At 48.6% G+C, this 27589-nt stretch overlaps 1 protein-coding gene across 3 annotated transcripts in view; it reads left to right on the forward strand.

Moving 5' to 3' along the window:
* Nucleotides 1-27589, forward strand: part of Gnao1 (G protein subunit alpha o1) — a 158569-nt gene that overhangs the window by 99202 nt on the left and 31778 nt on the right. The gene's annotated exons all lie outside the window — the stretch shown is intronic.

Raw genomic sequence — 27589 nt, forward strand, 5'->3', positions numbered from 1 at the left:
CCTCCAGGATCCCAAGTGATGGAATGCATGAACACTCAGCCCACCTCCCACTCTGCTGGCCTCACCTTTCTTCCCACTGGGGCTGATGAAGGGGCAGTGCTAAGGTTGGAGATAAAAGGAGATAGGCAGTTGGCAAGGGAGATCACCACAGGGACTGGTTGAGTCTTTCCCAACCTGCCTGGGCAATCTGGGGCCACCAAAATGAGCCTCATTTTTGAGCGCCTTGAAGTGGTAAGGTCACCCAGCAAGGCTAGAGCCAGGCTTCCCAGCCAGGCGGGTGTGGCTGGAAGTGCCGGTCGGTCCCTCGCTTGCCAAGCCTTTGTATTTCAGGCTCACCGCTTAGCTGCGCTTCTCAATTGAAAAGCAGAACTGATAATGGCACCTACTCACAGGATTGCCCGGCTAAAGTGAATTAACACACAGCAGAGGCTAAGAGCAATGCAGCTCCCCCTAAGAGCTCCATAAAGGCCCGTTATTGCCCTACTGCCCCTACCTCACCACGTATATAGTGACAAACAAGGTAGGTCCAAAAGCCCAAGTGTCACAGTTGCTTAAAACCAGAGACGGAAGGACAGTTTCCAAGGGCCACTGGGCTGCCATGGATAAAGAGATGGTGCCATCTCCTCAGGGGAGCCAGGAAATGGGGTGCCTAAGCGCGTGCTTCTTTCTTCGCTTTGCAGGGAGGAGCTCAGAGGCCTTCTGAACCAGGCTTAGAAAGGCCTGGAAGAGAAGCCTGAAGATGTGGACACAAGGAAGGAAGACTAGGAAAGAGAAGAGCGGGAAACACAGCTATAGGACTGCCATGCAGGGAACACTGGGTTAAAGTTAGTCACCCTGTCAGGTCTCCTAGCCCTGGAAGGACCCGGCCCACAGCAAACATCCCTGAAAGGGCAGCTACTTTATTTCTAGTAATGTTCCCCATCCCTCCAACTGAAAACATCTTCCCTTCTGACAGCATTCCATCCATTCATTCATTCACTCACTCATCAATTTGAGAAGTATTTGCTATGCCCTGCTGTGTGCCAACACGACTGGCTTTGTTCCTGGCTCAGCTACTGCAGGTTGTAAGCATGTAAGCGTGGCTTGCCTTGGAGGGTCACTGTCTGGGGAAGAACAGAGAGAACAGTTGAACAGTGGCATCCTGGGATGGAGAGGACTGCTGTCAGGCCAGAGAAAGAATTGGCCTTGCTCTGGGTCTGCCCATAGTCTGCCTCATCCAGTACCCAGTCCTGGTCCCCATGATGTAATCTGGCAAAGGGTGCTAGTCCCTGCAGATGTCTGCTGAAGAGCGGATGGAGACCCTACTGCCCCAGCCCCTGCCCTCCCTGCACTGGGCCTCTCAGGAGAAACCACTTCCAGGCTATGCAACCAAACCCTGTTATTTCCTCTCCTCAGTACCAACTTGGCTCAGCCCCACCCCTAGCCTCAGTCCCCCCACCTGTAAGTCAGGAACAGATGACATAATTGTGATAAATAACCAAAGTCAGTTCTTGTGGCGCAAAAGCTCCAGCAAGTACCACAGTAGCACAGCTTACCACTGGTGCCCACAGAGCCTTTCTGGCCCAGACAGCAAGCTGTACCACTGAGCCCACATGCAATCAGGCCCAGCCCTTCCTCCCTTCCCCTGCAGTCCAGAAGCAGCCATGGTTTCCTAGGACATTTGGACTAGGATCATTTGCACAGACAAATTCCCCTCCCCCAAGATCTCTAGCCTGATGTCCCCAGGGCAGAGTCCTGAAATAGCTCAGTGCTGAACTCAGTCTTGATTCCAGCTCTGCAGGGCCTGCTGCCTCTCTCGCCTTCTGTCTTCCTTGCTTCTTCCTGCTGCGCTTCCCATGGCAACCTCCACTTGCTACACAGATCCCAGACCAGCTGGTTCCACTGAAGGCAACTGCCAAGGAAGAGAAAGGTGGTTCTCCTGGCCCAGGGTGGCTGTCTGGGAACACAGACTCATAGGCCAAGGCTCTTGCTAAGGGCTCAGTCGCTGTTTTTAGTCTGTGGTTGTGGACCTAAATGATGATGTCGTTGACACTTCCCTCCTGGGACCAAGTCCAGGCATTCCACTATGCAGCAAGAACCCGGTACTGAGGTCACAGAATAGTTTATCTTCTCATGGCGATCCACAGAGCACACATAGCCTTTGCAATCAGACAGGACCAAGGGTGCAAGAGGCTCTCTGTACATCAGCTTTGTGATCCCAGGAAGATTCTTGAATTACCCTAAACCTCAGTTTCTTTATCAGTAAGATGTAAATAATATCAGTGTATCTCAGGCAGGAGATAGGCTCAGCTACTATAACAAAGATGCCCCAAATCACAGCAGCATATCCATAGAAGTTCTTTTCTTACTTGTAGAGTGGAACCTCCTTCCTACTGCTCTGTCACACACAGGGTTTCTACTTCTGTTATGGTCTGAAACTGTTCTGACTACCTCAGCTAGTCACAGAGGTGAGAAGATGTATCACGGGAGTCTGTGGTTTGCCACAGGGTACTCGTAACACGTCAAACACAGGCAGCATGGATCACCCATTAGTGACTGTGTGGGCCCAGGTCACCACTTTCGTCCTCCTTACCAGGAAGAGGCCCATAGACTGTGTAAGGCCTTGCATTGCTAGGCCAAGGAGTACAGACTCCAAAGTGTAGGCCCCATGGTGTCTAGGTTGAGGGAAGACCCAGTGACAAGCAGTGTTTGAGAGGGACTGACTCGATAGGAAGTAAAGTTGCTGTTCTTCCTGCTGGGTATGGTCTCATCATGTCAGTTTGCTTCAGACTTTAATCCAAAACCCAGGACTCTCTCCTGGCCCAGAGAGTCAGATTCTTTACCCTAACTGACCACTTTGGGCCAGCCTTCCCTGGCAGGACAAGGACCTCGCTTTGGCTAACCACGGTGGCACCACCGGAGAGCCTGTTCCTAGCCACTCAACCTCAGACTCAGCGCTTCTCCCGCCTGCTCAAAGGAGCCTCAGCAACTGCATAGCCCTTTCTTGATGGGCCAGCCGTCATTGTCTGGGGCAGCCCCATTTGGAGAATCAAGAACAGCATGCTGGTGTGGGTCTGTCATCCTGTGCTGAGGCAGGCTTCCTCCAGCATGAGTCAGCTCACCTCTCATGGAGCTAGTCAGGTGACAGAAAGCACATCTGTCTGTGGGGACCACAGCATGCATTCTTTGTGGTAAGCACACAGCATTTTATAGCATGGAGGACTGTTGCCTTATGGCACCATGTTACCCCCACACCTTCTTGTATTTTGAGTAACCCTTATAGCCAGGTCCATCCTTTCACACAAGGGGACGCCAGAGGTACAGTGTAAAGAGAATGACTCAAATTGGTGATGTCAGGTGACAGCTGAGCTAGGACAGAAAGCAGGTACCTAACATCTGGCCCAAAGATTCTCTTGCCTTTGAGCCTCTTTCTCAGCTCTAATGGGGAGTAGCAACCACACTCCCATGCTGCCTGTTCCAATGACTTGGCATCTCTAAGCATCCTTCCAGGACCACTGGCAGCTGCTTATCTTGCTGTTTCCTTTGTCCCACAGCATGAAGCCCTAGAGGGGCTAATTGGCCTGTGCTTAAGAAACCCAGAGTTAGCCTCTCCTGCCATGATCCTTCAGCATTGCTGGAAAATACATAAGACTCAGGGCCTCCTCGATACTCTGCTTTCTCCACAAATAGCAGAAAGGAGCAGCCCCAGACACCCATGCATTTTCCATATATTAACCCATTCATGCCTTCTCTTTTGCCCCTGTGAGAGTACTCTGTTTGTTGGCAGGACCATGAGTGATATGTCAGCTCTGTTACTATCCTCATTTTACAGGTGACAAGTCTGTAGTTGAGAAGTGCTAGTTGGTGGTCAAACTCAGGCAACACAACTTGTCATTAGTGAAGAGGTGGGCCCTGGTCCTTCATCTCTACCCTAGGAGTCACAGTCTTAGCCCAGGCACTGGGCTGTGCTCCTCACAGCCAAGAAACATCAAATGCTGAGAAATGAGGAGACAACCATCCTCAGCCAGTGTCACAATGACTGTAAAATCAACTCTGCCCCAGCTGGGTCCATGCCTTGTGCCATAGTCATGCCTAGTCCCTGACAGATGAGGCCAAGGTGCCCATACAGCAACAAAGCTCCCCCACCCCACCTCCATTCCTAGATTTCTGCCAGCCTAGGTGAGAGGGAAAAAGATTGCCTATGTGTCTCTGGCTTGGGTATGCAAGGACCATGTACCTGAGCATGTCCCTGGGCCCAGGGCCCTAGGCCCAGAAGCTTCCAACCTATATTGGAGCAGGAGAGCCAAGCCCGGCCTCTGTGTGGTGCCTGATTCCTTAACGATGTCTGAGTTTGCGACTAGGGTGGAGTAGTGGGGGTGGGGACTAGAAAACAGTCCATAAACTACCAGCACCAACCTTTTTGGTGAGAGCATAAACAGTAGTGTCCCCTCGGCATTTTTCTCTCTTTCTTTTTAAAGACAGGATTTCATAGTGTATACTCCAATGACCTCACATTTAAGTCCTTCTGCCTCAGCCTACCACTACCATGACAGACCTCCATGTGATTTGCTGGTGTTTGTCAAGGAGATCAGGAGCACAGGTTGCCTAGGACCTCGGAATGCTCAAAGTGAAGGCCCTGGGCTCTTGGTCTGGTGTAGTCCGTTCTGGCTCAGAAGTATGCCAAGCCTGAGCTCTGAAGACAAGAGGAAGAACACTGACCCTTCACAGAGAAAAGGCCCAGCTCTGTCCCCAGCTTCCTGCTCAACTACAGACATGTTCCTTACCCTGCAGCCTCTGGTTTTCTCATCTGTTAAAGCTCAGAAACCAGAGCTGTGATCCCCCTCCACCCACTCCCACTGCAGTGATGGAAGTCCTAAAAAGCTCTATCAGTTCTCCCGGCAGAGCTCAGCGCTAAGCTTAGGTGACAGCTTAGGATACAAAGCTCTTCCTTTGTATCCTAAAGGGAAAGAAAACCCAAGCCCCAAATGCAGGACACATGGTAAGCTGAAGACAGACTTTCTCGCAGGGTAAGAGCCAGTACTCTTAACAGTGTGGCCAGCCAGGAAGCGAGCCCCTCTGGACACCTAGTATGTGTGGCACTGTGGCACCAGAAAAGGGCCTGTAGGAAAAGGTGTGGTCCTTGCCCAGCGGCAGTGCTCACGTGAATACTGTATGGAATTTGACTCTTTTGCTCTGAGGATTTGATTTCACCTATGACATAAACCAATACTGAATAAAGAAAAGAACATAGCAGTTTTACTAAGTGCTAAAGCATAGGGGCACAAGACTCAGAGGACCCTTCCTGTACAACTCCGACAAAAGGCTTCTGAGGAGAGAAGTAGCAACAGGCCAGAGAAGGTTGAGGGGAAGATTTGCAGAGGAAACAAGCCTGTTCTGTGCTGTGGTCAAAGCCTCCCAGGTAACACCCACATCCGGCTGGTCCAGGTGCTGACTCTGGAAGCTCTTCGCCCTCTGGGAAGATGCCTCCCAGGCAGGACTGGACTGTCATACAGAAAGGCCTCTGCTTCATTTGCCAATAGCTTACTAAAGTAGATGTTTGTATATTTCTTTTACAAACAACCAACTTTTTGGAGCCATTCCAGAGTCTCTATTGGCTCTCAATAACCAGCTTAGTATATGCCAAAGATATGTTCAAGATGTGTCTTCTACCCTCTACACATGTCACCAACCCACAGGGTGGAGCCACTAAGGCAACAGAACCCAAGTGTTACCATCACTGTGTCTTTGTGTCAAGGGCAACCATGTCTTGGGGCACAGGCAGAGAAGAAGGGCCAGCCAAGCTGTCAGTTACAGTCTGATCAGTCACACCACTCCCTGAGTGGCTGAGAGCTGGAGGTGGTTTTCAGGAACTCTACTTGATGAGTAAGGTGGCTGAACATACAGAGCATGCTCAAAAGTGGAGGGTGCCAAGATCAGAGAGGCCTTTGGGCAACCAGATGAGGGCATTGTCACAAACAATTTGCGTCCAGCTTATTGATTGGCCCACACCTCCAATGCCAAGCACATGGACAAGCGTTCCATAGCTCTGTTAGGGCATGTGGAGCTCATCAAGCAGAGATGAGATGGTGCTACCCAAACATCTCTGTTCCGGCCAGGCCCCCAGAAAACTGCAACAACACCCCCCCCCCGCTGCAGCTACCCCCAGTCCCCCACTGCCCCACCAGCCCCCTGTCCAAAATGTGGAACCTATTCCATACAACAGCCAAAATGAACTGCAAATTGTATAGCCAGTATCCTTCCCGTCCACAGTTTCTCACAGGTTCTTCTTAAGTCTTGGCCTTGGGCCTTTTTGTCTGAGCTGTTTCCCCTTAACCTTCCATCTCAGACCCCAGCTCTGCACTCACCTCCTTTGGAAGCTTTTCCTGGCTCCCTGACACTCAAATGTCTGGCAGCTATTTCCTTCAGGGCCTTATTGCACTGTGTCTGTGCGGTGTGTCTGTCTCAGTGGTGTGTCTGTGTCTGTCTGTGGCGTGTGTGTGTGTGTTAGAGATCAATGTCTGTGTCCTTGCTGGGCTGTAAGGAACAGAGCCAGCGTCCATATGACTCTGGGTAGAATTAATAGGTGGGTGCTCTGCAATGTCACTGTCAAGCTGTCTCTCAGCATCAGGGTACACTTCTCCAGTCCTTTCTGGACAACCGAAAGGTCCTCCAGCTCCTGTCCCAGTTCAGCTCAGGAAAGAGCCGCCTCCCTGCAGTCTCTGACCTGACCTGTCCTCTCGGACTCCAGCTCTAGCTGTGCCACAGGTGCTGCAGGCTTGGTGTCAGAGATCTCGGACATCCAGACGAGTCCCATCCTTCCAGGCCTGGGCCTGAGAAGAGGTGGGATGGTGTGGAAAGTCAGGATTATGGAATGTTTTAAATGTCACAGACTCCTGAGAGGTGACCTCTGAGGACCAGATCTCTTTCCTAGTCTAGTCCTTGGTCTTGACATAAAAGTAAATTCTCGCCAGGTGTGGTGGCACACCCCTTTAATACCTGCTCTCAGAAGGCAGAGGCAGGCAGATCTCTTAGTTCAAGGCCAGGCTGGTCTATAGAGCAAGTTCCAAGACAACCAGGGCTGTTACACTGAGAAGCTCTGTCTTGAACAACAACAACAAAAAGTAAATTCACCCATCCTTCCATGGCAGTCCAGTATGAAAGTGTGGACAGTTAGTTGTTGGGGGGGCGGGGACTGTTCATTGTACGCAGTAGCCAGCTCCTCTATGGACAGCGGCTTTGCTGTCCCTTCAGCTCCATCCAGTATTCTGTTGGACTCCTGACAGAGGCTAGCAGACAGGGAAGGTTACAGGGCATCTGTCTGAGCCAGGATACATTCCTTCGGTCAAACTTGGTCTCACAGTCAAACTTTTCAGAGGAGTCTGTTCCCCAAGGAAAAAAGGCAACATGCTGTTATCAGAAGGCAGATATCTCTAGTTTGCTGCCAACTCATGGAAACACTGCCTCCAGTATAGTTAGAGTCCTGGTCTCTTGGCTCTTTTTTGTCTGCTGCCAGTCAGGACGTGGACCTGGCTAACTTGCAGAGCTTCGCTTTTGGGAGTAGGAGTGAAGCTGAAGCCTCACCTTGTCAGGAACTGTTGTGGCAGAACATCCCCAGCTCCAAATCACTGATACTGGCTGAATGTGCCACGCAGGTGGCTTTGAAGCTTCCTTCCTCATCCTGGGTGCTACACAAAGGTCTGGGAGCATCTTCCCTGTGATGGCAGCAGCTCCCTGGCCTGGCATTATATACTTTGGCGAAGTACAAGCCTCAGTGGTAAATGAGTCACCCTTTTAAACTTTTTCAGTTGTATATATATTTAATGTTTATTGAAAATAAATCACCAACATATCAGACATAAAAGTTCACTTACACTTAGTAATTTCCAGGCTCTACAGATATGGGTGAATAAAAGTGGTATATAAGTGGAAAGTTGGGGACATTGTGTGGGGTTAAAAGTCTCAAATGCAAGACTACCTTGTTTGATGTGTAGTCCAGTATCTGCTTTCTTCTCTGTCCTCATACCACAGGCCAAGTATGTGGCAGTTGGTATGTCAAATGACTGAGAAGAGGACCTGGCATGTATTATGTGTTCTGTGCATGTTAGATACTTAGGTTATTAGGGAACACAGTATTGCATCATTTAATTATGCCAGCAACCCTGTGATAGCTGTTATTACTACCAGTTTATTAATGGGCACAGAAAAGATTCTAACTGCAGGTGTGCCTACTCCTGTAGCTCTGGCAGTGACTCAGGAAGCCACTCTCGGAAGCCCCCTCAGACTCTGGGCCTCACCTCCCATGCTGCTGGAACTTTTTGTGCAAAGTGGGTCTTTTTTATGTGGGTCTATGCTTTCACTTGTCCTGGTACCTACCTAGGAATGGAGTTGCTAGGTCAGATGGCAGAGCATGACAGTTGTATAAAATCCCACAGACGCTTTGCAGAATGGCTATACCATAAATGTGTGCAGTTCCATTCTGAGACATTCTCACTGACATTTGAATGGTTGGGCTTTGTTTGTTTGTTTGTTTGTTTTTCATTTTTATTTTTCTGTGCCCTGATAATTCAGGAAATTTAACACCTTTTAATATGTCTTTTGGTCATTCTGTTTTAACTTTTTAGTCTCACCATTTGTTAGAGCTTTATTAATGAATTATAAAGAGGTTTTTGTTTTTAATAATTATGGAGGGCAGGCGTGCCGTGGTACACTGACATTCGGAGGGCAGAGGACAACTTGCAGGAGTCAGTTCTCTCCTTCTACTGTGTGGGTCTCAGGGATCAAACTCAGGGCACCAGTCTCGGTGGCAGGCAGCTTTACTGACTGAGCCACCTTGCTGACCATTGGGGATTTGTATACCCTGCATACAAGTTTTTTTGTCAAGTATATAAAGACTGTACCTTGCCTCTAGGAAAGGAGATGGTTTCAAATGCATTAATTAGTGGATGTTGCACTCTCAACTCTGAAGCTTCTCCCTCTAGCCCTCACCCTGTTTTGAGTGTTGGGAGAGTATCTGCTGGTAAAGGAGAGACATCCAGTCCAAGCCCCAGCTCCCAGGACATTCACCTCTGCCCTCTGGGCCTTGTTTTTATGAAGTGTGGCATGGGGATAGTAGGTCACCCGCCTCTTTGGGCTGTTGTGAAAATGAAATGAGATAGTGATGAAAATACTTGTCTCCAGGACCCAGCGCCTAGCAAAGTACAGCAGAGCTGAAACATGGCTGTTGCACTGTCGCTGAGGCTATCAGTGCCCCAGGCCACACACCCAGGGCTGCTCCTGGCTCCCTCAGTATAAAGAAAACATCAGCCTCCTTCCCTTGTGCAAGTGAAACACTGGCTGACTCCTACATTCCACTTCCTGTACCCTGAGACTCCTGAAGCTCCTAAGGCAGTCCTTTCCTCTGTGGGCCCAGATAACTACCTCTCCAGGTAACTTCCTCTACTCATCATTGACCAACAGAGTCCTCCAGTCTCTGCTTCGCTATGTCTACTCTGTGTGTTGTTGCTGCAGTTGCCAAAAGCTGCCTTTCTAAACTGGAAACCTGGGACTCCTGGCTGGGTGTTTAGGGGAGACCACTTTGCAAGGGCAAGGCTTCGCTATCAATGGTCTCACCTCTGTGTATAAATAACGGGTTCTATTCTTAGCCAATCAACAGAGCCTTCTGCCCTACCTCCTAACCTCCATTGGGCCTCTGGCTATCCTTAGGCCACTCCTTCACCTTTGGCAGAGCCCAGTCCTTTGATACGTGATCAGAAAATTCAATTATAAAGCCAATTACCGATTTCCTGAGCTTTACAAGGAGACATGAAAGTTTGATTAAGTTTGAATTCCTCTTCGGCTAATTGCCAGCCAAGGCCAAATGGGCTGTGGGAGATTTTTGTTCTTGATTCTGGTTTTTGGTTCTGTGGCAGTGTTCCCGGGATGGGGGAAGGTTTTGTGTTATGGTCTTTGTACCCGCTTTACTTGCTGAAAGGCTCTTCCTCTGTTGTGATGCATGAGATGTAAATCCCCCAAAGACTCGTTGCCAGGGTGACAGTCTCCGGAATTGAGCTCAGCTAAACAAAGTCCTTCAGATTTGAAGGGAGCAGTGTTTATTTCCCATGCAGAGGCAAGCTCTGGTGCCCACAACTAGGCTGCATTCAAGGACGCCTGCCTGCGTGAACCAGAGTACAAAAGCAGCTCACGGGTCTCCTCTGCATATCTACAGCAGTGTGGCTCGGCTCCGGCTGCTTCCCACCCTGCACAAAAGGACATGCAGACGCTGAGGCCACGGAGCATGGCTTCTGAGGGTGCCTCTGACCAGATGGTTACCTCTCCCAGGAACCTGCAGTGCTGGCCCTCAGCCAGTGATGGTCTGCTGAGTGCCAATAGCAGGGCCTGGGGAAGGTGGAGATGGGGAGCCCCCCTGTCTCCAGCAATGCACCTAGCTATTTCAGCTACTTCTGGGAAATGGAACCAGCCTGTGATCAGAGCAGACTGGGGTTCCAAGTCAGTGTCTGAGTTAACCCTGGGGTACCATTCCTTCCCCTAAGAGATGGCCCCCAGTGTTCCAGAAGCTGTTGCCATCCTAGCCCTCTTCTTGAAAGGTGGGCATTATCTAAGAAACTCAAAACTGGCACCCCCATGCCTAAAATCCCCCACATACAAAAAACCCTTTGTCTTTTCTAAGCTTTGAGGGTTCCAGAGCTCTGGTTAAAGTCCTGGCACCCCTGAAAGATTAAACATCTGACTGTGAAGATTAACCCTCAGCTAGTGAGCATAAGGACAAAGCCCAAGGTGGGTCAGATAAACCTCACCTGCTCCAAGCTCCATTGTGCCCCAAATTTGTGGTCTCTTACCTCACATTCCATTGGCAGTGTTCCACACCTTACAGGGCACCCACATCCTGCCATGTCTCCTCAGAAGCCAGAACCTTCAGTACAGGCAAAGAAGCTGTGGCTCAGAGCAGCCAACCACCGTGGCCAGTGTCACACAGCCCGTGGGAACAGATTCTAGCCTTGGCCCTGGATTCCTGAATCAAAGCCCTATCATGTTTTGCTGGCACTCAGCCTCCAGCTGCATTCATGTCTTGGGCACAGTACACCTGCTTGCTTTGATTGGCTTGTTTTTATATGTGTTTGTTTGTAGAAGGTGAGAATTTTTGTAAGGTCTGAATTTGGGTGGGTTTTTCTTCTTTTTTCTTTTTCTTTTTCTTTTTTTAATGAAACTGTACAGCTTCCTAGTAGAGTTGTAATTAGGAAATGCTGTGTTAGTCAGCAAGGCAAAATTGAAAAATAACCAGGCAGTACTGCATGGCATGCTCCCCCTCCTTAGAAATTCCAGGTTTGCCACACTGGGGGAGAGGGAGTGTGATGACAGAAGATGTGTGCAGCTGAGCAGGACCAGGGAGGGTGTGCTTTATATAGAATTTAAAAACAAGAGTAGTTGTGTGGGGTGCTTTTTCTCTCTGTCCAAACAAGAGTCGAAGTGAGAAGGGACCAGGTGAAGGAGGGGACTAGGAGGCCAGGCCTTTCTGTGTCAGCAAAGGGACTAGAGAGCCCGTAAGTAACTGCAGAGAACCCTGACATCACCTCCCTGCTAGCACGGCTGTGGCAATGGTGACAGTAAAGACAGTGCCTACATGCTAAGCATATACATGCCAGGCAATGTGCCAGGTGCTCTGTTTCTGGTTTTATTCCAGCCAACAGGCTCCGTTTAATGACGATTCATTTATAGTAATGTGAGCTTAAGAAGTAATAATTGTGTTGTCCTGAAAGGAGTTGAAAACACAGGCTTTAACCTTGCTAAAATTTAGTTAGATAAGGATGGAGAGGTAGAGGTTAAGAGCACTGTCAGCTCTTCAGAGTTCAATACCCAGCAGCCACATGATGGCTCATAACCATCTATAATGAGATCTGGTACCCTCTTATGGCATATAGGTGTACATGGAGGCAGAAAATTGTATATAATAAATAAATTTTTTAATTTTTGTTAAAAGTTAGATAAATGAAACATTATGAATGTGAAGGCAGACATCTCACAGATTGAGCAGATATTCTGATTTAGAGACAGAAAGGACTGGGAAATCAGGGAAGCTCACTGTATCCATCCCTGTTACGGAGAAGGAAACTGAAGCTCAGAAAAACATGTGGCATCCCCATGTGACACAGCTGATAACTGGCAGAGCCAGCGCTTGACTACACAGCAAGATGAGAGCCCACAGCCTAGGCATCAGACTAAAGCCGTTATTGCTTTAGTCTCCAGTCCTGGCGTCAGCCTTCCCAGTGCTGCCCATTGCAGAGATTTTTTTTTTTTTTTTTTTTTTTTTTTTTGCCTGTGACGCAAACCATGCTCTGGGGAGTTGGGGCCTGAGCTGTGCTTCCTCTGAACCAATGCACAGAATCCACTGAAAAGCCCTTTCAGAGGGGGCTGATGTGATGCTGCATGTGACTGGTAGAGCTGTGATTGCCAAGTTTTTGCTGGACCAACATGGCCCCCAGCTCCACACAACGCAGAGGGACCTGTTTTTCTGCCGGGGTGTCTGACATTTTAGTCCCTCTTTCTTGTCTCTAAATTACTTTTTATAATGAGCTATGGACTTGATATGTAAAATGACTCGGGGATTTTTGAAAGCCTCTTTATATAAGCTGAAACCTCCAAGCTACACTCACACCTATGTTATGCAGACCTGAGACTGGGCACATTATTAAATGTGCTGTGTGCTCTAGCGGAGGGCACAGAGCAGCAGGTGGGGAAAGAGCATCTTCAGCAGGATGGAAATGAGTTAGTGCACAAACAGCTCAGCCAGGTTTATGGCCCTGCTGGGAGAAAGCAGCATAGTTTAACTGAAGAGAGAGCCCAGAAACCTTTTAGATGCCCACAATTTATAATTGAGCACGGGGGTCTAATCTGGGGTCCTAAGGCTACAAGCCCCAAAATGAAAAGCAGGTGGGTGTGAGTAAACACATGTACGTGTGCCCACACTCATATGTAACTTCATGTGTAGCTTCCATGTGTATATGCGTGTGTGCGTGCGTGCCTGTGGATAGAGGCAGAGGGGAAGGAGGGAGCGAGAAAGGGAGAGGGAAAAGCTGAACTTTCTCTTATGAGTCTTAGGCTTTCCTCTCATCTCAAAAGTGGCTGCCTGAGTACCACAGGGCTCTTAGCTACAGCACACCCATAGCCAGCTGTGCAGCACAGAGCAGCTGCCGCCCACCGCCTGCTCACCAGGCTCCACTGTCTTCAGTGGCTTCTGTTCCTTTGGCCCTCAAAGCACCTAGAGACATTAAGAGCTTAGCGATGGGAACGCTGACATACATGCAGAGTCAGGATGAATATCAAAGATTACCTACTTCCAGCCTTCTCTCTCAGTGACTTGATAAATGAGGCATATCGGGAACATAATGATACAGATTGGGCAGAAATTCTGATGACAGAACAGAAAGGAATAAAGGTTGAGGAAGCGTGTCTGTCATGCCTGTGCAAGCTAGAAGACACAATTATCCTCATCAGCAAAATGGACCGATGCCTTTGAGCTCAACCCTGAGAAGCAAATGAGAATATTTGCAACTTGGTTTTGTAGGTGGTAGTGTGTATCTGAAGCCCCTGATAGAAAGGGTGGATTACTTTGGACCAGGAGCTTGAGACCACCAGCCTTTTATGTAGCCTCCTTTAGGTATGCCAACAAAAGAAACTTTTCTTAATGATTACTTCACAAATGAGCTTGAATTGTCTCCTACTAATTTCAGCATTGCAACACACCACAGTTTTACTTGGAGAATCCAGCACTCTCTGGTTCCCTGAGATGCTAGTGTCTGCCTGCCCTCTCCCAAGCGGCCACAGACACACCTCTCTTTAGCCAGTGCAAGGGCACACTCCCTCAAATTCCCAAGTGCTCTACTGTTAGCCCAGCTTGTGTGAGGACAACTGACACACTGGCAGACAGAGCAAGCAGCTCAGTGGTCCAGACAGCAGAGCTTGGGAACGTGTTAGAGCACTACACCGGAGCTGCTTCTCCTTTGTTGCACCAGTCCATCAGCCTCCAGCATCAATGGACCTCAGTGAGCATGCCCTGGTGTCTTGAGTTTTCTTTTGAGGATTCAGCCTCATCCAGAGGAGGTAATGGGGAGCCTTAAGCACAGGCTGTGGAGGTTAAAAAGATCTAGGCCCAAGCCTTACCTGGTAACTCATAGATTTTCTCTGGGCCCTTTGTACTCCTGAACCTGGGCCTCAGTGCCCGAGGGATAAGATGGCTAGAAACAGGGCTTTCTCTGTTGGCTCTCTAAGCACTTAGCTCAGAAACTGAGGATTGTTTGCAGTGTGTAGGGAGAGGGGAGACCGATACTTAATTTTTTTGATTGTTGCACTTTGTTGTTTTGAGGAGTTATTTTTAGCCAGCCCCCAGCTGTACTTACCTTGTTGTCCTTTCCTTCCACATGGAAACAGCTAAGCTGTGGTGTTGCTGAGAAATTTGGCAGGAAAGTTGTAGGTGTGTGTAATTTGCAAGGCAGTGGTTATTGTACTAAATTCTTTTTTATTAAAAAAAAATAGTATTTATTTAGAAGCATTCAGAATGTCAACAAAATAGCTGTATTTTTTTAAAGGGTAGTATTTGGCTAACAGAACAATTATTCCATATAAGCTATATCAGAGACATCTGGAGATAAAGAACTACTGTCCAGTGGCTAACTAATCAACACTGCCCAGCAGCAGGGGAGTTAAGTTCCCATGACTGTTCACCACCCCAAGCTGTACCAGTCAAGGTTGCATTATTGAAAACACCGTCAGGACAGGGCTGACAATGCGTTTGATAGTGTGTTAACAGAAAATGACACTGCAGGTCTAAAACTTCTTAGTTATTTCCTTTTTTTTTTTTTCTTTAAAGGGAGTTGTATACATGGTAGGTTGAATGTCTTTTAGATAAAAGAAAACTAGAAGCAACTTACTCATCATTGTCTTCATCTTCCTTACCCTCTTCTTTTCCTAGCTCTTTTCAGACTTAGCAATCCCCCATCTTCCACCTGCATCAGGTTCCCTTTATGTCTGAAGGCAGCAATATCCCTTTTGTATTTTTCCTTGCACTTAGCAACCGTCTTCTTTCCTAAGGCTGCTTGTCATCTGCAACCATGTTGTTTCACATCTTCTGCAGTTTCCTCACATTACCCGTGGCTGAGCTGAGATGTTTTCCTTTGAACTGGGGGTGATGCTCGGAAGAGAAGGCTGAAGAAGTCCTCTTGGGTGCTTTGCGACCTTGAGGGGTTTTGTTTCCCCTTTGGGAGGGACCTCTGTTTTCATTTCTCTTTCATAACAAGCATCATCAGTCTTCGCCATGTCTTCAGCCTCCCTTTGTCTTCTGCCCAAGTGCCTCCTGGGAAACTCTGAGAAGCTAACTGGGGCATCAGGTGCTGCTTCCTGTTCCTCCTGGCAAGCTTGACAAAGGCTGTGTAGGATGACACTTGGCCTCTCAGCTTCTTAGGTTAGCCTTTGCCCCTGTTGTTTTTCCTCAGGAGGCACAGTGCCCATCTGGCTCTTACTTGCTCCTGTGCCATCTCTGTGGAGCTCAGTGTGCTGCGTCTGTGGCGAAGTCTTTCTAGGAGAGACTCAGCATGGTGAGCATCTGATTTCACCAACTCATTGAGAACTGCCAAGAAGCTATGTTGGTCCCCATCTACATGCGCAGATACAATGAGGATGGTTTAGACCCAGAGAGCCTAAAAGGCTTGGTTTCCAAACCCAAGTACTGCTCACAGCTGCTGGTTCACATGGGAATGAATAGGAAGACACATGAGACCCTGAGTGCCCCCAACTTTGGGTCCTGCCAGTGGGTCCTCCCCCAACAGTGACACCTGTGTGTCTGGTCTCACATCCTCTCCTTCCAGCTCCCTGACTCCCCTCATCACTGCGGTGTTCTGTTTTCAAGGACTCTGTACCAGCCTGGCTTTACTGGATCCCTGTGCCCTGGCCTTTTGGTAGTTCAGGCTGTTGACTTTTTCCTGAAGATTCTCTACCACCACTTTCCCTTTCTCCCCCAGCCCCTACCCAATCTGTGCTTGTCCCTACCTACATTCCTGCTCAGTTCCAGTGTGCTAGAACCTAGAGATGGCCATCGCCTTCCTGTGACTCAGTTTCCAACTTACATGACTAAATGCAAGCAGCATCATTTCTTTCAAGAATTTTAAAAAATGTTGTTTTATGTGTATGGGTGTCTTGCCTACATGCTCTTTTCTGTGACCGACAGTGCCCTGCATGTGTAAGGATGATGTACCAGGTATATCTGAAGGTGCTTTGAACACAACTCGCCCTTGACCTGCCAGTTGTTAGAACCTCTTACTGTCTTGCTGATTTCTCCACCACATAGCTGGTTCCTTACTTGACCCACTGTCCTAAGCTTTGTAATTATGGCTTGCTTTGACGCTTCCTTGTTCTTACATGGCCCAAATTATTACAAACAACTGCTTTATAATTAACTGAACTTTTTCTGCCTATAAATAATGCCACCCAAAATTTCTACAAAGATCAAATGCTGTGGCAGCATTCGACATGTACCCAAGATATGCTGCCTGTTTATCCCACCTAAACTTGGGTACCTCTGGGCTATCTCATGGACTTTGAAAGCCAATCAGGGTAAGGTCAATAGAGAGGGGCTTACAGGAGTCCCAGGTAGCCTGCTCTAGCTACTTGTATGATTTCACCGTGCTGTTAGTGTGTCAGCTCTAGCCATGGCTGGGGTAGGATACCTGAGAAAGACACAGACTGGCTTCTCTATCTTATCGAGGCTGATGTATACAGAAACCAACCCCCCAACAAGCTGGTGTGATTCAGAGCCCAATGTGATACTCAGTGGAAAGCTGGGTGTTGAAGCAGACAGAGGCATTTCCTGAAACAGACTGCTCCACCAGTGTGTCCACCCTCATAGAGTGTCACAGATGTGCCTAAAGAATCACCTTCAGTCATTTGCTGTGTGACATCTCCTGATGAGGGGAAGACTGAGATTCATCAAGAAGGGACAGAGTTTGAGCACGCATTCGGATGGTGAGGCTTTGAATAGGAGTTCACTCTCTAGAGCTAGTAGTTTCCCTGATCCTTGACATCTAAAGCGCTTACATACCAAATGCAATGTCACAGCAGTGGTGGACAGTGACCTCAGAGATGATCCCAATGACTAAATTAGAAGAGTGGCTAGCTATGGCTTCTGTACTCCCACTCACCACTACCTTCCATGTTTATCATAGTGTTAAGCTTGTCCTCTGCATCTTATCTCTTTGACTGGGTTGGCCCTCAAGCTGAGGAAGCTACTATCTCTGTATGACTAGTGCAACTCATTCATTCCATACAGCCTGTCAAGAGGGAGATGTGATAGGAACCCCAAGTTTTCCAATCCTTGAGTTCAATGGTTTTTTTTCAAACTTTCTTTACCAGATTCACTCAGCAAATGTTTACCACTTACTGTATGCCTGGCTTGTTGTAAACAAGAGGGTGCTTGGCATGGGTGTTCTGGCAGAGGGGAATAGACCGTAGACACAAACCACAGAAGGCGAAGGCCACACTCAGCGCCACCTCAACAGGGAGAAGCATGTCCTCAGCCCAGGCGTTTGTGAGCCCTGTCCGGAACTTCTTTGATTCTCACTGGCTTTGAGGCCCAAGTTCTCTGCTGAATGCCAGTCTTCTCTCAGGACTGATGAAGGCCTGGGGCCAGCCAGGCAAGGGGCTTACTGGCCCTTCATCCAGCTGCTGCTCAGGTAGTGTTGCTGAGCCCTGCAGGACCCTGTGGCCACTGAAAGTTCAAAACAATGGGTGTTAGATGATTTAACTTGACATTGTGTCTTAACTTTTGAGGGATCCAGCTGTCAGTCCCTGAGGAGAGACAGAGCCCCTTGGGATTAATTACACAATTAGACACAAAGATTATTTCTCTGGGGAAGGACAGATATAGGCAAACATACATTTTCTTTTTCACATGTTTTCTGTAGTTTTCATTTGCAGTATTCCAATCCAGGTAACTTAGGAGGATTACTAAAGGGTCTGGAATTTAGACAGGAAATCCAGAACCTCCAGGCAGACTGTCCTGTGCCATACATGACTCACTTGTATAGTATCACTTGCCACCCACTTGAGACTTACCACAAATTGATGACCTGCTCTGCCCACACATGTAGGCCACACCAATGTGGTTGTGCCACTGTGTCACTCACATGTAGGTGCCAAGGGAAGACACTCCCCCCTCTACTGGAACACAACCAGCACACTTCTCCAAGTACTCTGGAGGCATCAGGACAGCCAGAAGTCCTAGAGTCCCAGTTCTGTTTATCAGTGATGTCAGCTCCCCTCATGGCTTCTCTGCTCTTCTGGGTTTCCTGTTGTGCTAAACACAAGCCTTGAGAATGAATTCTGGACAGTTCCTCCTCTGCCTCCTTGATCCTGTCTTCAGCTCACCCTGTCACTGGCTGGCCCTCTAAGGACAAAGTGCTGGCATCTCACACTCATCTCAACTTATGGCCTGGAATACATCCTTTCTACAAGTGGTACCTCATAGCTGAAAGTAACAGTGAACAAAGCTGAAGTGGGTCCTGCCCTCTCAGAGCTTACCAGCTCACTGGGAAGAGAAAGAGTCAGAACTGTCTGTTTAAATGCTGTGATGGTTCCTTTAAAGAAATGAGAAGTATGCTGAGATAAGAGCAAAAATGTCTGCTTTCAATACTTTGGAGAGTGGGTACAGGGGAGTTCAGAAAGGCCTGAAACTCCATCTGCAACAATGGAACAGGCATCAGGGGCCTAGGAAAGGGACAAGGTAGCAAGAGCAAAAGTGGCTGTGAGGGAGACACAGAGGATATGGGAGTCCAGAGCCTGCCTGGCCTGTAGGTAGAGCCCAGGGTGATGAAGAGAACCCCTGTGCCATGGCCCAGGGAGGGCTCTTAGAAGCTGTGTTGGTCTTAGATTGGTCAAAGTTCTACAGATCAGGAGCTTGAATGACAGATATTTATTGTCTCATAGTACAGTAGGCTGGAAGTCAGAGGTGAAGATGGCAGCAGGGCTGGATTCTCCTGTGATCTTTCTCCATGAGCTGTAGATGATCCTCCTCTGCCTGTGTTGTCACGTTCTTTCTTCACTGTGCATCTGTGTCTTAACATCTCACGAGGTGAGGACCTTCCCTCAGGATCTCATCTCAGCTGAGCACCTTCCTAAAAAATGAATCCCAGAATACAGTTGTATTGGGCATTTCTTGGGGGAGTAGCATCACAACATAGGAATTTTAGGAAACCTGAATCAGCTTCTAACAGGTCTTCCTACTTGAGGAAGATGAGGTACAGAAGTATCCATGGTACCTCAGGAGGCCGTGGGAGACCAGCCCCAATGCCACCTGTTCCCTCTCTGTTAAAAGAGATGATTAACAAAGAGAGTGAGTGACTGCCCTAGTGTGTAGAGTGGCTGGGGATGGAGAGGAAACCTGGGCCCAGCTACTCTGCTTCTCCCCTCCCCACCCATTTCGTGGCCCTGTGTCCAAAAAAATGCCTAGAATGTGTGTCTGGGTGTGGTCTCACAGCCCCTCCAACCTCGAGAGCTAGTGAACAGCCTGCCCCAACTGGAGAGCCACAAGACAGGCTTCTAGTTACTCCCTCCACCTTACACAGAAGTAAAAATAACTACAAGGAAGAAAGGCCTTTAGGAAATTACCTTGAAATTCTGAAAACATGAAGCCAGGTGCCATCTAATTAAGATGACATTTTAAAAGGGGGAGGGGAGGAGAGGCCTGGGTGGCGTTTTAAATTGCAAGCTGATTGTACAGCCTCTTATTTTGGTTCTGAGCAAAGTTTCCAACTGGAAGAGAAAACAGGACATCAAAGACAGTACCTACCACTGGCCATGCAAAGGGGGTGAAAAGAGCAGCATGGGGCCCCTGGGCACAATGTGGCCTCCAGGCTGGGCAAAGGCTAGGGACTGCAGGGGACTGCAGCCCTCTTGGGGGCCTGCTGTGAATCACTGGAGCTACCACTGGGAGGAGAACTAATCATAGCCTCATTCGTGAGAGCAACAAGCGTTTGTCCAGATAAGGCCACTTTGGGGGTACCCACTGGACAGAGCTCCAGCTTAGGATGGCCCCAGGCTGGTACACCACCCCAGTCTCCCCCTGGTCCTTGTATGTACCATTGGGGAACATTGCTCTTGAGGGACTTCCTCCTGTTGGCCTCCAAGGCTTACCAGGTAGAAAAGGCTTGCTCCCTCCTTCCAGAATTCTGGGAAAGATAACCTAGTTTCTTCCCTAGCATGTATAGAGATGTGGTGGGAGGCAGGGGGATGTGAGTAGCCATCTGCCCTCAGGGGCTTCTGCACTTCCTCTCTTGTCCACTTTAGTGTATTGCACAGAGACACAGAGCTGCAGGTTCTGCTCTTACCATTATGGCTTCTCACACTGCTAACCCTGGTGCACATATATGTATGTACACATGAGCGCATGCACACACACACACACTCACTCCAGAGAGCATCTTTCCGGACCCTGGGTTCCTACAGACACCCTGAGAGGGGTGCATGCCTGGAAAGCAGCAGTTTTACTTGCCCAGGTCCTGGAAGGTCAGTCAAATCCTAGAACTGTCCACAAGGTTTTGAAAATTACTCTTCCCACTCCTTCTGCCTCAACCTGCTCACCCACCTGGTGAGAAGCCAGATAGGTGACTAGATACTCTGAGGTATCTCTCCCAGGCTTCCCTTCAATAACCATCTTACCCATTCTGGTCTGGCTGCCCTAGCCCCTCTGTAGGAGAGGAAGCAGCATGATGAGTGACAAGTGAGAATAGGCAAGGACAACAGTACAAGACAAAGAGAGTAAGTTGCTTTCAGATTGCAGCCCAATGGGCACCCATCTTCTTGCTCTTGCACATGCCTGTGAGTGTCAGGGGTACATTCCTGGTGCCTGGATCACACCGGCTGTTGGGGCAGTGCTCCCTAACATGATGGAAGCAGGTACTTTTAGTAAGACGGATGAACATGGAGTTACTTACAGGGGTTTTGTTTAGTTTGGTGTGGTTTGGTTTGGGGGGTGGGTGTTGTTTTGTTTTGTATTGTTTTGTTTTTTTTTCTGAGACAGGGTTTCTCTGTGTAGCCTTGGGTGTCCTAAATTTGCTTTGTATACCAGGCTGGCCTCAAACTCACAGATACCCGCCTACCTCTGCCTCCCTGAGTGCTGGGATTACAGACATGTGCCACCAGTCCAGCTACTTACAGTTTTTATTTCAAGTTAAAATGAGCCAGGCTCGGTCTTTAACACCACTACCCCCCAGAATCTTGGCATAGATTTTATAGGTTGTACTACATTTCCTTTTGTTCAAAGTAAGTTTAACTATAAAACATTTAATAGCAAATACTAAGTAAATTAAAGCTAGAGTAGTACAAAGTACAGCAGAAATGTAACAGGAATTTATTACATGCCTACTGTGTGCCATGTAGTGTTCTGTATGGGACATGACCTTTTTCCTTTGGGGCATGGAGAACATGGGTAGCATGGGACAGATAGTTTGAGACTCCAGAAAACTTACCTCTGTTCTCACCAGTTGATGTGTTATTTTGTCTGTTTCTCTTTGAAACAACAGGGGTATTGTGCCGAATAGTCTATAAGCTAAGCAGAGGCTGGATACCATGCAGGGAACAGAAGCAAGGGAAAGAAAGACACGATAGATAGACGTGTTAATAAAGGTGTCAGTGTTATAGCACACACTCCACCTGAATAGACCCTGACCAGAGGAAATTGGACTAGCCAGGTTCCCACCCGCCCCTGTCCTGGGGAACATGGCCCCACCTCTTCCATCAGGCCTATTAAGACAAGACAGACAGACCACCATGGGAAGCAGGTGTGTGTGGATTGTGGTGATGGCTCTGGAGCCAGGGGTTGGGCTTCAGATCCTTACTGGCCAAGTGACACTCAGTCTTGGAACCTATTGATCAGAGGAGATGGGAGAGAGAGGAGAAAGCAAGAGCGAGTGTAGAGAGAAAGGGGAGCCTGAGCCCAGATGGCATCTGGTGGCCTGTTGAGTGGCCCTACACTTTCAGTGAATAAATGCCAGCTTGAGCCAAGGCCTATCTCCCCAAAGTGGGAAGGGAGCAGCACCACTGCAGACTCTGGTGCTCCTGGAGCACTGAGCTTCTCTTTCGAAGCAGAGAGCCCATTGTAGTTACCCTCTGGACCCAGGCCCTTCTTCACCCAGTGTCAGTGTCAAGGAGAGTCAGTGTGAGAAGGGCCAAGTGGGGAAGGAAGCAATGCACCCTCATCCCAGACCCCAGAAAAAGCTGTAGGGCCAATGACATCCAGGATGGAACAGCTCTACCCACCGACCCCTGGGCTGGCCTAGACATTGCAGGGTGCGGCCTTCTTCCTCCTCGCTAATGTGGCCCCTAGAAACTTTCTTTGCTTCCTAGACTTCCACGCTTCTTCCTCTGGAAAGGCCAGACATCAAGAGCCCAGAGAGTGAGCATCCAACCCTGACACCTCTATGACTTCACCTCCTACCTCACCCAGAGCAATGGGCTGGGAGCTCTGCCTTCCCCAGCTGGTTGTCAGCCACAGCTGTCTGTCTGCCTCACCTGTGTTTTAGCTGATGGGACTACTTGTCATCCTGGGTTTTTAACACCTGTCACCACCCCACTGGCCTCATGTAAACACTGCTGGAATCAACACACTAATCCTGGGTCCCCAGGCAGCACCCAGGCCCTGGAGGAGCTCTGTTCTCTTGAGGCAGGGCTGAGGAGAGCAGGTGGTGACAGCAACACAGTCTCCCGGGGGGTGGGGGGGGACAGCTCTTTCTTCAAAAGAGGGAATTGGACCAGGCACCCACCCCCTCCCCTGGGGCATGGCCACACCTCCTCTGCCAGCCCTGGAAAAACAAGACAGCCAGACCACCCTGGAAAGCAGGTGTGTGTCGACTGTGGTGTTAGCTCTGGAGCCAGGGGTTGGGCTTCTGAACCCTCCTGACCAAGTGACACTGAAATGTTGGAACCCAGCCTACTTCAGTTTCTCTGATAATAAAGTAGAGGAAAGTAGAGGAAATGACAACATTTGGGGCCTTTTAAAGAAACGGAGCCCACAGGCTGGGGAGATAGCTCCATCTACACAAGCATAAGAACCTAAGATCAGGTCAACCAATGAGCTTCCAGTTCAGTGAGAGACTCTGTCTCAAAAGAATAGTGTAGAAATTGTTGAGGAAAACAGCATCAAAAGCTGGCATCCATGTGCGCCTGCTGGAGACCCCCAAGTCCTGGCTGTAGCTCCAATCCCTCCTCTTAACCCATGAGACTGTCTGCCACACCTCAAGCAGATGGAAGCCACAACAGCTGTCTCTCCATTGGGAGGTCCTGTAAAACCTTCTACTCAGAGCCCCTTGAGGCACGTGCCACCAGTCTGTGATGGGATTGGGCCAGAAGAACAAAATTGCGCTGTTCTTAGCAGGCATATAAGTCAGAGAGCAGCTCTTCCCTTCAGCCTCTCATGTCGAGTCTCAGGCAGATGTTCATACACCCTTAACACCTGAAACCCTGTGTCCCTGACACAGAGGGAAGGGCCTCAGCCTGGAAGCCTGCACCAGACCATAGGGTCCTGCTAGAATTAAAAATAGTGTTCTGCTGTCACTGTGGTTATTTTTATGGGCGCCTTCTATTTAGACCGCTTTATACAGATTCTCTGTTTTCCATAGGAATATGACACTTATAAAGTACAAAGATATGTATAAGAAAACTAGTATTAGTCACCAGCTGACGCAGGACTTGAGCAGAAATTATGAAGGTGTTGGGAAATGAATGGTGTCTGGAAAAGAAAAGTCTGGTCTACTAGTTTTCCAACTTTTTAATTTGTGCTTGTGTGTGTTAGATTTTATGTGTAATTGCATTAGGAGTGAGAGCTAGGGGTCTGAAGAGATTGCTCAATAGTTAAGAGCACTGACTGCTCTTCCAGAGGACCCAGGTTCAATTCCCCAGCACCCACAATCATCTGTGACGCCAGTTCAAGGACTCCAACATCCCCTTCTGGTCCCCACAGGCACCAGATATGCACACGGTATACACGCATCTGTGCAGGCAGAACACCCAAACACAGAGAAAAAAGAAGCTAGAGCCACGAAAATGTTAAATATGTCTTCATTTAAACATACTAGTAATTACTGAGCACAGGGGCTCCATCTTGCTGAGGAGATGGAGGTGGGAGGCTCACTTAAGCCTGGAGGTTCACCACGAACTTAGGCAGATAGTGAGGTACAGAGGCTGGCAAGTAATTCAGTAGTGGGGTGCATGAGCCAGACCAGGGTTTTACTCAGAACACCAAGAAATAATAAATGTGATAAACACATCACATGCTGATATAACACTTTCATGAAAATTTCCTGTGTTTTCCAAAATTATTTTAGTATAAAAAAAAAATTGTCGTTTATTATCTTCACAGATCCCTTAAAAATCTTGCTCTATCTGATGTGGTTTTGCACTTGATCTAATGTGATGTGTTGTTTTGGCTATAGAAAATTGTGTCCCTCACACAAATACATAGTTTTAAAAGGAAGGGATATTTTACTAACCTTTTAAAGAAAACTTATTCTTTAAAATTCTCCAAAATATGAAGCAGCTTGTATGTACATGTTACTATTGCTGTTGTGAGAATTGAATCCGGGGTCTCATATCTGCTAGGGAAAGCTTTCTCCCATTAAGTCACATCCCCACCCCACCCACTCTTTCTTCACTCTGATACAAGCTGTTACTGAGCTGTCTAGGCAGTCTCCTTGTACCAAGTGGGTCCTAGGTATCAAACTCAAGTCATCAAGCTTGGCAGAAAGAGCCAGCCTTTCCACTGAGCCACCTCGCCAGTCTGACCACTCTGATGAATGGTGCAAGGCTGAGTCTGGAAGGGTGGCAGTGAATGCTCTGGAGGGGGTACCAGTCTGCCAACTGCCAGCCTCACATCCTGCCTCTGCCCTCCCCAACGTGTATGTGGAGTCCCAGAATCCATCTTTCCTCTCCCCTAATTGGGTTGCTAATATCTGCTGGCGAGGCAGCCCTAATTAAGCCATTCATCTTTGTTACTCTGTATTCTGAGATGTGAGGTTGGCTAGTATTGCTTTTCTTTCCCTTTGACCAAACTCTATGGATAATCTGAATCTGCTCTTGTTCATTTCTTAGAAATTTAGTCTATCTGACTTGAGTTCTTTTCTCCTTTCTTAAAACGCTGGGCTCAAAACAGAGGATGCAGAGGGTGAGGAGGGCAGATGAATTTGAACATTTCTGTCACATTCACCAAAACAGCCTGCTTGATGCCTTACTGTTCAGAGTGCGTCTGCATCCATCCAGGAGAGAAGGGCATCAAGAGGAAAAGGGGTGCCAGGTGAGGCTGGCCCAAAGGGTAGATAGTTGGAGCTTTTGAGTGTACACCATTGCTCGCCATGTTGGGACCTATAAAGGCTGGGTGACACATACACCTCTGCCCATGAGGGTTGGACAGTGTAATGTTGCTGAACAAAGTGAGCCTTTGACAACCCATCCTGCCACCATGCACCTTGTACCTCCACCAAATCCCTCATGCCTGTTTCACACAGGTGCTAGTGGTGCCAGAGCATCAAACCCATGCTTGGGGCTCAGCATTTGTTCTGAGAGACTCTGCAGGGAGCATTTCCCATTGCCACAGCTGTTCCACCGTAGAGCTCCACCTACCCTGTGAGGGAGACCAGCACCCAGGGTGGGCCCTGGCCCGTCTGTGTGCCAGGAGAACATCCTCAGGCTGCTTCATCTCCAGGTCCCATCCTTGACCCCAGGTCCCATTGATATCCCGAAGAGCTACAGGGCCGTGTGGAAGACAGGTGTGGAAGAGTGGGAGGCTTAAGGGGCCGGGGCATTGTCTTAACTGGAGACAGGAGGCAAGGCTATAAACTGTGCCAAATTCGCAGTTTTGCTGTAGGATCTTTGGGGAGAATTATGAAAGTTCTCTCTCCCAAAGCAAATGGTGGATACACACAGCCTCACAGCCCCAGAGACCCTGTGAACTGACAGCATTCTGTGGGTATAGGTCCTGCTTTGGAGCCTTAAGCTTGAAGGAGAGAGGAGCCCCAATACATCTGGTCCTAGTCACCAACTGCCTGACATACTGCTACTGCCAAAGACATGGCACCATGTCTAAAATGGATGGTGGGTGGGTACCACTTCTGCTGAGGGCCACAGTTAGAGCAGGGACCAGGAGAGAGCAGGGAAACTGCTTCCCCTTGAAGTTCTGAGTTCTAGGGCTGCAACATAGAGCAGAAGGCTCTGTGCCTAAAATGAACATGACTGCTTCCTCACCTACAGACCTCAGACAGGTGTGTCTGGCAGTTTTCAGACTGCCGTCTATACCACTCTCTGCCTGCTGGAACGGCAGTACCCTGGTAGGGCCTCAGCATCTAGGGTCTCTGACCTTTCCCCAGAGCTGCTAGTCAGCAGTCCAATAACATAGCCCTGGCGGGCTGGCCCAGGCCCTCATCAGCCCCGTCTGCAGCACCAGGTTTCTCTTGTTGGCCTGTGCTCTCCTGCCCTCTGGTGGGGATGAAGATAACTGCAGCACAAGGGGCAAGGTGGGGCCAATGAAGGCCTTTGCTGCAGCTGGAGAGCAGGTGGTAGGAGGAGATACACGCCCATACTCACACTTTCATTTCACTTGGCCTCAAAGATTAGAGAAGGAGAAAAACTCTGAGAGATCCAAAGCAGCTACTCAGATGGAAGGGGTTATTATTATAATTACTATGATTATTGTTATCAAGATTATCATGCTTGCCTGGAAAGTCTTGTACAAAGCAGGCTTATTTATGTCAGCTTGTTGTTTGTGTCTGAGGCGCTTCATCTTTGCTCATAATAACTAGCATTTGCAGGGCTTTTTCATGCTGCAGAGCTGTGTCACATTTTCAGCCCATCTCATCTGCACAAATAGCCTTGTGCACTGGGTGCCAGTAGGAGAGCAGAGGCTCTGAGAGGGTGATTGGTCTGCCCAAGGCCACTGGCAAACAGGTAGAGCTGGACCTTAGACCTGGGTCACCAACTGAAGATGCCTGCTCCTCTCCTCCATTATCCCTTTGTACCTCCTGTCTTGAGAGGACCTGGGTCTTTTGTGACCCTTTGATTCCACAAGTGTTTGCTGCCAATTCTTTTAGAAAAATCTGCGTTGCACTCGGAAACAGGGAAGGGTTTAGAAGACCCAAGTCTTTTTTGATTTTTTAATTTTTTATTTTTTTTACTTAATTTATTTTTTTTTATTAATTACAGCTTATTCATTTTGTATCCTAGCTATAGTCCCCTCCTTCGTCCCCTCCCAATCTCACCTTTCCTCCTTCTTCTCCCATGCCCCTCTCCAAGTCCACTGATAGGGGAGGTCCTCCTCCCCTTCCATCTGATCCTAGTCTATCAGATCTCATCAGGACTGGCTGCATTGTCTTCCTCTGTAAGAGGTAGCCAGTTCATGTCAGAGACAGGCTCTGTTCCCATCACTAGGGAACCCACTTGGAGACTGAGCTGCCATGGGCTACATCTGTGCAGGGGTTCTAGGTTATCTCCATTCATGGTCCTTGGTTGGAGTATCAGTCTCAGAAAAGACCCCTGTGCCCAGATTTTTTGGTTCTGTTGCTCTCCTTGTGGAGCTCCTGTCCTCTCA

The sequence above is a fragment of the Psammomys obesus genome, unplaced genomic scaffold (genome assembly GCF_907164565.1).
Source record: "Psammomys obesus unplaced genomic scaffold, mPsaObe1.curated_primary_1811, whole genome shotgun sequence".
NCBI lineage: Eukaryota > Metazoa > Chordata > Mammalia > Rodentia > Muridae > Psammomys > Psammomys obesus.